Raw genomic sequence first — 9,134 nt, forward strand, 5'->3', positions numbered from 1 at the left:
AGGAATCTAAGGATTTCTATAAAGTAGAAGAAAGGAGGAAGCACATTCCAGCTAAAAATTGTGCCTAAAATATTCCATTATCTGTTCAGAATTAATATTTACCTCAAAGACCAGGGCAATAGTTTGAGGGTAGAAAGAGGCAGGATATTACTGATGCTCCTCACTGAGTTCTGGGGCAGTGTGAACCCATAGAAAACAGTTCCAGCAGACAGGGAGATGTGGTGACCAGGATCCATGGAGAGAAAGCTGACACCAGATTGCAGGAGAGTGGTTGCTGCAGCCCCAGCCTCTCTCCAAGGTGTCCAAGACCAGTGCAAAAACCAATGCTATACAAATGACTAGACTTTTGAACAAGCAAATCCTATTCAGAAACCCCTGGTCATACCCAAGAGTGAGTAGGGTAGTTGGAAAAGAATCTCATGTTTAGAGTAACAGTCAAATTAAAGTTTAAAGACAGTCTAAAAACTGTGATTCTTATAGCATCCTCTGTCTATATCTCTACCACTTTGGCACCATTACTGCAAAAACAGAAGGGGACATGGCAGAACTGAGGCCATTTTGTATTTTTCTTTGATACATTGCTATAGCCAAAAAATTCATGGTGATAAGGAAATATTTTCATGAAACCCATAGATGCTGGTCCAGCATTTTCAAAGCACCAGGAAGAGACAGGCCCCAAGAAATATTGAAGCAATATGATGGAAATTTAAGCCTATTTTAATAATGCAAACTAGTCAAATATATTTTTGCTACTTACATTTCATATTTACATATAAGGGGATTAAACAGGGAAGTTCCTCAGCCAATTTGATGAGCATATTTCTCTCCACATAACATGATTGTGCCCATTGGCATCTTATCTTTTTAAAAGTGCAAAGAAAACTCCTGATTCTTGTCCTGGAACCGGGGCTGCCTCCAAGATGATTGGTTATATGGGACTCTTAGGAAGGCAGACTTTGGACACAAGAGGCCATCTCTCTATGCTAGACTAAAGAAAATAGCCAACAACCCACTCCCATGCTTTGGGGTTTTTTTCTTTTTCTTTTTTTTATTGTTTCCTTTGTGTCTTTTTTCTTTTATTTTATTTCTTTCCTTCTTTCTTTCTTTCTTTTTGGAGATATGGAGGACTACAGAGTGGAATGAAAGCAGGTAGATTTTATGGTATTTCCTGGCAGAAGCAGATATGTGTTTGCCCAGTCAGCCTGACCATAGAGTTTCTTAGTATGGATATTCCCAGATGAAGACATGGCAGTAAGTGGAACAGAATGTGAATCAATGTGAATGCTTTATGTGTTTTCTGTGAGTCATCTCCTCCAGTATTTCTGTGGGGTAAAATAAAGGCTGTTCTCCATCATTAAGCATTTGTTACCTTGAGTGTTTTTATGGAGGCTGTGGAAATCTAGATATTAGCATATTTGGAGATTTCCCAGAAAACAAACAAACAACTCTGGGAAGAAACAAAACGTGACCATGTGGGTCAGTCCCCAAGTTCTGGACTCATATGTACTGTGTTTGATTTCAATTGGTTAGTCAAAAGGAACTGAAATTGTGCTATCAATGGGACAACCCCTTCACATTCTAGTGAAATCCTTCTCTCCAATCATGCAGTCTGTCAAAAAATTCATAGGGCCACTCTGATTTAGACTCCTCTCAAAATGTAAACACACTTTGAAGGTGGTGAACGGGAAACCCCTTTCCCACTGGAAACTTCACTGTCCAAATAATCTCAGGGAATGGCAAGATCCTGGATCTCTGGCTTCTTCACATTGATTTTTTTTTAAAACTTTGTGTTCTACATTTTCTTCCTCCCTCCCTCCTTGACCCTCCCTATGAAATCCAGCAATTCAATTTAAGTCATACATGTGCAGTTATGCAAGACATCTTCTCATTAGTCAGGGTTAAAGAAAATAGACAAAATGCCTTTAGAAAGAGGAGCTAACAAATAAAATTATACTTCAATCTGTATTCAGATACCATCTGTTCTTCCTCTGTTGATGGTTTGCATTTTTCATACATCCTTCTGATATCATCCTGCTCTTCATTTCTTTCACAGTTACTATTGCTAACTGTATCACCCTCCATCTTATTCCCTCCCCTTGATATTTACTCTATTTTCTATCTTACTTCACCCTATCTCTCAAGTGTTTTGCTTTTTACTGCCCCCTCCCCCAATCTGCCCTTCCTTCCTTTGCCTCTCCCCGCCATCTCCTTCCCCTCCCAATTTCCCTCAGAGCACAATATATTACTATACCTACTTGAGTGTGTATGTTATTCCCTCTTTGAGCAAATTCTGAAGAGAGTAAAGTTCGCTCACTCCCCCACTACTTCCCCATCTTCCCCTCCACTCCATAAGCTTTTTCTTGTTTCTTTTATGTGAGCTACTTTTCCCCAGCCTACTTCTCCCTTTCCCTTTGCATTCCTCTTACCCCTTAACTATTTTGAAGATGTCATCATGGGTCAGCTAGGTGACACCGTGGACAAAGCACCAGCCCTGGACCCAGGAGGCCCTGAGTCCATATCTGGCCCCAGACATAAGCCACCTCACCCTGCCTGCCCCACAAAAAACAAGGATAAACAAACAAAAAAAATGTTTTAGAGATATCATCCCTTCATATTCAATTCACACCTGTGGCCTCTAAGCATATTCCTTCCAGCTGCCCTAATACTGAGAAAGATCTTATGAGTTAGAAGTATTAACTTCCCATGTAGGAATGTACACAGTTGAATCTTTTAATATCCCTCATGATTCCTTTTTCCTGTTTACCTTTTTATGCTTTTCTAGGGTCTTGTATTTGAAAGTCAAATTTTCTATTCAGTTCAGGTCTTTTCATCACAAATGCCTGAAAGTCCTCTTTTTCATTGAAGTCCCATTTTTCCCCTAAAAGATTATGGTCAGTTTTGCTGGGTAGGTGATTTCTTTTGGCTGTAGTCCCAGTCCCTTTGCCCTCTGGAATATCATATTCTATGCCCTCTGGTCCTTTAACGTAGATGCTGCTAGATCTTGTGTTATCCTGACTGTAGCTCCACAGTATTTGAATTCTTTTTTTCTAGCTGCTAGCAATATTTTCTCCTTGACCTGGGGTCTCTGGAATTTCACTATATTCCTGGAAGTTTTCCTTTTGGGATGTTGTTCATGAGGATCAGTGGATTCTTTCAATTTCCATTTTACCTTCTGCTTCTAGAATATTAGAGCAATTTTCCCTGACAATTTCTTGGGAGATGATGTCTAAGCTCTTTCCTTGATCATGGTTTTCAGGTAGACCAATGATTTTCAAATTATCTCTCCTGGATCTATTTTCCAGGTCAGCTTTTTTTCCAAGGAGATATTTCATATCGCCCTCCATTTTTAAAATTCAATTGCATTTGCTTTACTGTGTTTTGGTTTCTTATAAAGTCACTAGCTTCCATTTATTCAATCCTAATTCTTAGGCAATTATTTTCTTCAGAGAACTTTTCTATCTTCTTTCCCATTTGGCTTTTCAATCTGTGGACTTTTTTCTCAATACTCTCCTGCATTGCTCTCATTTCTCTTTCCATTCTTTCCTCCATCTCCCTAAATCTTCCTCCTATCTCTTCTACTTTCTCTTCAAAGTCCCTTTTGAGTGCTTCTATGGCCTGAGACAAATTCATATTTTTCTTGGAAGCTTTGAATGTTAGAGCTTTGACTTTGTTATCTTCTTCTGAGGGTGTATTGTGGTCTTTCCCCCAAAGAAGCTTTCTATTGTCCACTGCTTTCTCTGCTTACTCATTTCAAACAGGAAGCAGATGCCTGATTGAAATCTGATTCTTTTTTTTTTTTCTTTTCTGTGGGGCAATGGGGGTTAAGTGACTTGCCCAGGGTCACACAGCTAGTGTCAAGTGTCTGAGGCCAGATTTGAACTCAGGTACTCCTGAATCCAGGGCCAGTGCTCTATCCACTGAGCCACCTAGCTGCCCCCAAAATCTGATTCTCTATGGTCGGAAGCTTGGTGTATCTGTGCCCCTCCTCCACTGGGCTGCCACCACTTGATTTGGCCCTCTGGTTGAGAACCAGGGCGCTTCAGCCCAACTCCAGCTGAGACCACAGCCACTTCACCCTGGCCAACCACTGAACCCCCTCACTGGTCCACAAGCTAAGCCTCAGAAGAAGCCACTGGCACTGAAGACTCCAAGGCACTGAAGGCATGGTCTATTCCTGGCTGGGTCTGATCCCAGTTGCCATCTTTGGCTGGAAAATACTCACTCTGTTCTTATGTGAGTTAGGCTGCTCCAGGGGTTGTTTTATGGCATTATTTTGGAGTGAGTGAATGGGTTTATTGGGAGCTTGCGGGAGTCACAGCCTCTCCTCTGCCATCTTGGCTCTGCCCCCAGATCTCTGACTTCTTGATGCCACTGCTCAAAGCCAGGTCCCCAACCTCCCTAATTTAGGATTATTCACAACCTTCAAGACTGTCTGCCCAAGAAATCTTATCTGTCAAGAAGACTAGATTCTGGGATGAGAGCACCTAGGAAATCAAGATTTGTTCCCCACCCACCAACACACACACACACACACACACACACACACACACACACACACACACACACACACACACAGAGCAGATTTAGCTACATGGGCAAGTCCATGTCTCCCTCTCCTATGTGTTTCTACAAGAATTCTTGATACAGCTCCAGTGGCTGCCCCTAGGTTAGCAATGCCTAGGCTTGGGAACTCTACTTCTGCTCCAAGTGGGCAAGCACAGATCTGCTTCTGTCCTAGACACCATTAACTATTCTTGGAGTTGGGGAAGGGGGAAATTTGGGGAAAAACACCCCAAATTGCGATACCCTATACCACAAAAGAAAGGCACAAGGGAAAACTTGAAGAACAAAAAGACAAGGGATGAGAATGGCTTTCTGACTTTCTTTTATAGGCTGGCAGAAAGAGGAGGTTCCTGACCAAAGCCTACTCTTCTGAGTTTCAGATAACCAACCAAGTCATTAGAAGGATCCTTCCAGTAACTGAAGATTAATCACAGTTGTCTTTTTCTTTTTTTTAACAAGGTGCCAATGGGGATGTTCAATGGGAGGGAGGAATGCTTAGGAAATTGATTAGAGAACTCCTGGGAACAATTTCCTTTACATTTAAAGGTAAAAATATCAAACTCAAAACCAAAATAGGAAATCCTATCTCATATCAAAGAATAGTTGTGGGTGAGCAAGCAAAGAAAGTTGAGAACTATAGAAAGTTTCTTCAGCAACAAGGAAGATAGAGGTGCACCCTCAGAAGACGATAACAACCTCAGGGCCCTTACATCCAAAGCTTCCAAGAGAAATATGAATTGGCCTCAGGCTACGGAAGCCCTCAAAAGGGACTTTGAAGAGAAAGTAGGAGAGATAGAAGGAAGATTTAGAGAGGTGGATGAAAGAATGGAAAGAGAAATGAGCAATGGAAGTCAACAGCTTGAAAAGCCAAATGGAAAAGAAGATACAAAAGCTCTCAGAAAAAAATAATTGCCTAAGAATTAAGGTTGAACAAATGGAAGCTAGTGACTTTATGAGAAACCATGACACAGTAAATCCAAATGAATAAAAAAGAATAGTTATGGGAATTATAATATCGTATAGTTTTTCAGACAGTTGCTATATAAAATTTAATCTCAAAGGTATAGCATTAGATTGCTAAAATTAAGACTTGTAAAAATATCTGTTCAAGGGAATTTCCCAGTCAAAAAAGTATGCTGTATATTTCTTATATTTATTTATTCTCTTTAATTCTTATCTTTATTTTTTCTTGTTTCTTTTACATTTCTTTCTTAGCTTTCCTACCTATCACTTTTGACCACTTTCCCCTTCTGGATACTCTCTTCTCTCTAAGATTCGTTACTCTGTTTATTCAACAATTTGTAGGACCGTTCCTTCTCTTTCCTGGGTCTTTTAACTATGTAATGTGCACTAGCTTTGGGTAGTCCCCCAAAGCTTTGTCCCAGATTCTCTTCTCTTTTTGCTTCACACTATCTCACTTCATGATCTTGTCGGCTCCTATCAGTTCAACAGTCATCTCTAGGCAGATGATTTCCAGATCTATTTATCTAGCCCTAGACTCTCTTCTAATGTGCAGTCCTATATCACCATGGATGTTTCTAACTGGATGTCCTGTGGCATCTCAACAGGTCCAAAACAGAACTTATGTTTTCCCCAAACCTTCTGTTCTGCTTCTCTATTATTGGGGGAGGTACCACTCTCCCAGGCACCCAGGTTTACACTTCTTACCTTCCAATGTACTCATCCTACATGCCCAATCAGTTGTCAAATGTTTTACTTTCTTTCTCAACATAGCCACCACTCTAGTTCAGACCTTCATGATCTGTATTGGGTCATGCCCTGCCTCAGTTCCCTACCCATTCTTTTTTTTTTTTTTTTTGCTGGGCAATGAGGGTTAAGTGACTTGCCCAGGGTCACACAGCTAGTAAGTGTCAAGTGTCTGAGGCTGGATTTGAACTCAGGTACTCCTGAATCCAAGGCCAGTGCTTTATCCACTGCGCCACCTAGCTGCCCCAGTTCCCTACCCATTCTAACCCATCTTCCACAAAGCAGCCAATTTGATCTCTGATAGTATGGTACCCCCACTACTCAAACTCCAATAGCTCCTGATTACCTCTGATATTATCACCCTTGTGCAAGCCCTCAACTCATGCTTGAATTTTGCAATAGCCTTTGGTGGAGGTGAGAGGTGGGGTCTGTCTGCTTCATTTTTTCCCACTCCAACCTAGCCCCCATTCAGCCACCAAGTGATTTTTCCTGAAGCCCGGAATCGACCATGTCACACCCCACTCAACCATGTCCAATGGCAGGAAAAAATTTATACAGTCAGCATTTCTGATAAAGGCCTCATTTCTAAAATATATCAAGGACTAAATTAAATTTATAAGGATCCAAGTCATTCCCCAATTGAGAAATGGTCAAAGGATACGAACAGGCAGTTTTCTGATGAAGTCAAAGCTATCTATTGCCCTATGATAAAATGCTCTAAATCACTATTGATCAGAGAAATGCAAATTAAAACAACTCTGAGGTACCACCTCACACCTGTCAGATTGGCTAAGAAGACAAAAAAGGAAAATAATGTTGGAGAAGCTGTGGAAAAATTGGAACACTAATGCATTGTTGGTGGAGTTGTGAACTGATCCAACCATTCTGGAGAGCAATTTTAACTATGCCCAAAAGGCTATGGGACTGTTCATACCCTTTGACCCAGTGGGACCACTGCTAGGTCTGCATCCCAAAGAGATTATAGAGGAGGGAAACGGACCCAAATGTACAAAAATATTTATAGCAGCTCTCTTTGTGGTGGCAAAGAATGGAAATCTAGGGAATGCCCATCAATAGGGGAATGGCTAAACAAGCTGTGGTATATTAATGTAATGGAATACTACTGTGGTGTAAGAAACAATGATCAGGAGTTCAGAGAAACCTGGAAGGACTTACATGAACTGATGCTGAGAGGAACAGAACCAAGAGAACATTGTACACAATAACAGCAACATTGTATGATGAACAATGGGGATAGACTTGGCTCTTCTCAGCAGTGCAACCATCCAAAACAGTTTCAAAGAACTCGTGATGGAAAATGTTCTTCTCAACATCCAGAAAAAAGAACTGCCAATTATGAATACAGATCGAACCATAATGTTTCTACTTTTGGACTGGTTTTTTTTTTTTCCCTTCTTGTTTGAGGTTTTTCCTTTGTGCTGATTCTTCTTTCACAAGATGACTAATGTAGAAATATGTTTAATGTGATTGTACATGTACAACCTATATCAGACTGCTTTCTGTCTTGGGGAAGAGAAAAAAAAATTTGGAACTAAAAATCCAGTGAAAACAAATGTTGAACACTGTCCTTATATGTAATATGTAACTGGAAAATAATAATAAAACAAAACAAAACAAAAAAACCAACAATGCCCAATGGCTCCCTATCACCTCCAGGATTAAATGCAAAATCATTTGTCTTTCAAAGCCCTTCACAACCTAGTCTTCTCCCCTACATTTCCAGTCTTCGGACCTTACTCTCTGTCACATAATTGACACTAACTTCCTGGTTATTCCACAAACAAGACTTCTTTCTCTCTTGGTTCCACAAGCACTTTCTCATGTCCCCCATGACTTGAATGCTGCTCATCCCTGCATCTGGGCTTCCTTTAAGGCCCAATTAAAATTTTCTAAAAGAAACCCTTTCCAACCCTTCTTAATTCTAATTCCTTCCCTATTTTATCCTTTGTATAGCTTGTTTATACATACAATTGCTTATCATCTCCCCCATTACGCTGTGAGTAGGAATTGTCTTTTACCTCTTTTCTGTATCCCTAGCACTTAGCAGTGTGACTTACTTAGCCCAGAAGAGGATCTCAGTTCCAGTTTCTAGCCCAGGGCAGAAATCCTAGAACAAGGTGGAGACTACATTTCTGTGGCACAAAACTAGTAGACCCTTCCACCTGGCTAACAGTGGCTAAGTCTAGCATCTACTGTTACTCAGATCCAAATAAGATTAAAAAAAACTGCAGAGCTCAGAGTTGGAGGACAGGGGAGGAGTTATCAGATTTTTCCCTTGATCAGACCACTCTGGGAACCCTGAAAACGCTGGTATCTAGATTATCCCTGAGATCATGAGATAACACAACACTCAGTACCTCAAGACTGCAGCAACACGAACAGCCCAGATCTTTCCTCCAGAAGTGCACAGAGCTTAAGTCAGAGAGCTAGATGACAGAGCAAACAAACAAAAACATCCTATGGTGACAGGGATGTTTAAGGCACAAACCCAAAAGAAAAGACCACTTGGGAAAGCTCAGCTAGAATTCCTGAAGTGATGAAGCAAGACCTTTTTTTCTTTAAGGAGCTGAACAATATATCCAGTGACAAGGTAGACAGACAACTTCGAAACCATTAAGAACACAATCAACCACAATTCCAGAAGACAAATGAGGCATTCTTCCCACCTGCAGATAGAGGTAAAGGATTTAGAGAAAATGAGACAAATACAGTATTTTTAAAATCTTCTTACATTCTCCTCCTCTCCTACAGTGAGATCCAGACATCCTTATTGTTCCTTCCACACAACATTCTCTTCCCCATGGCTGTTTTCCATGATTGCAATGCTCCTGCCCTCCTGAACT

Source organism: Dromiciops gliroides, chromosome 1 (assembly GCF_019393635.1).
Source record: "Dromiciops gliroides isolate mDroGli1 chromosome 1, mDroGli1.pri, whole genome shotgun sequence".
NCBI lineage: Eukaryota > Metazoa > Chordata > Mammalia > Microbiotheria > Microbiotheriidae > Dromiciops > Dromiciops gliroides.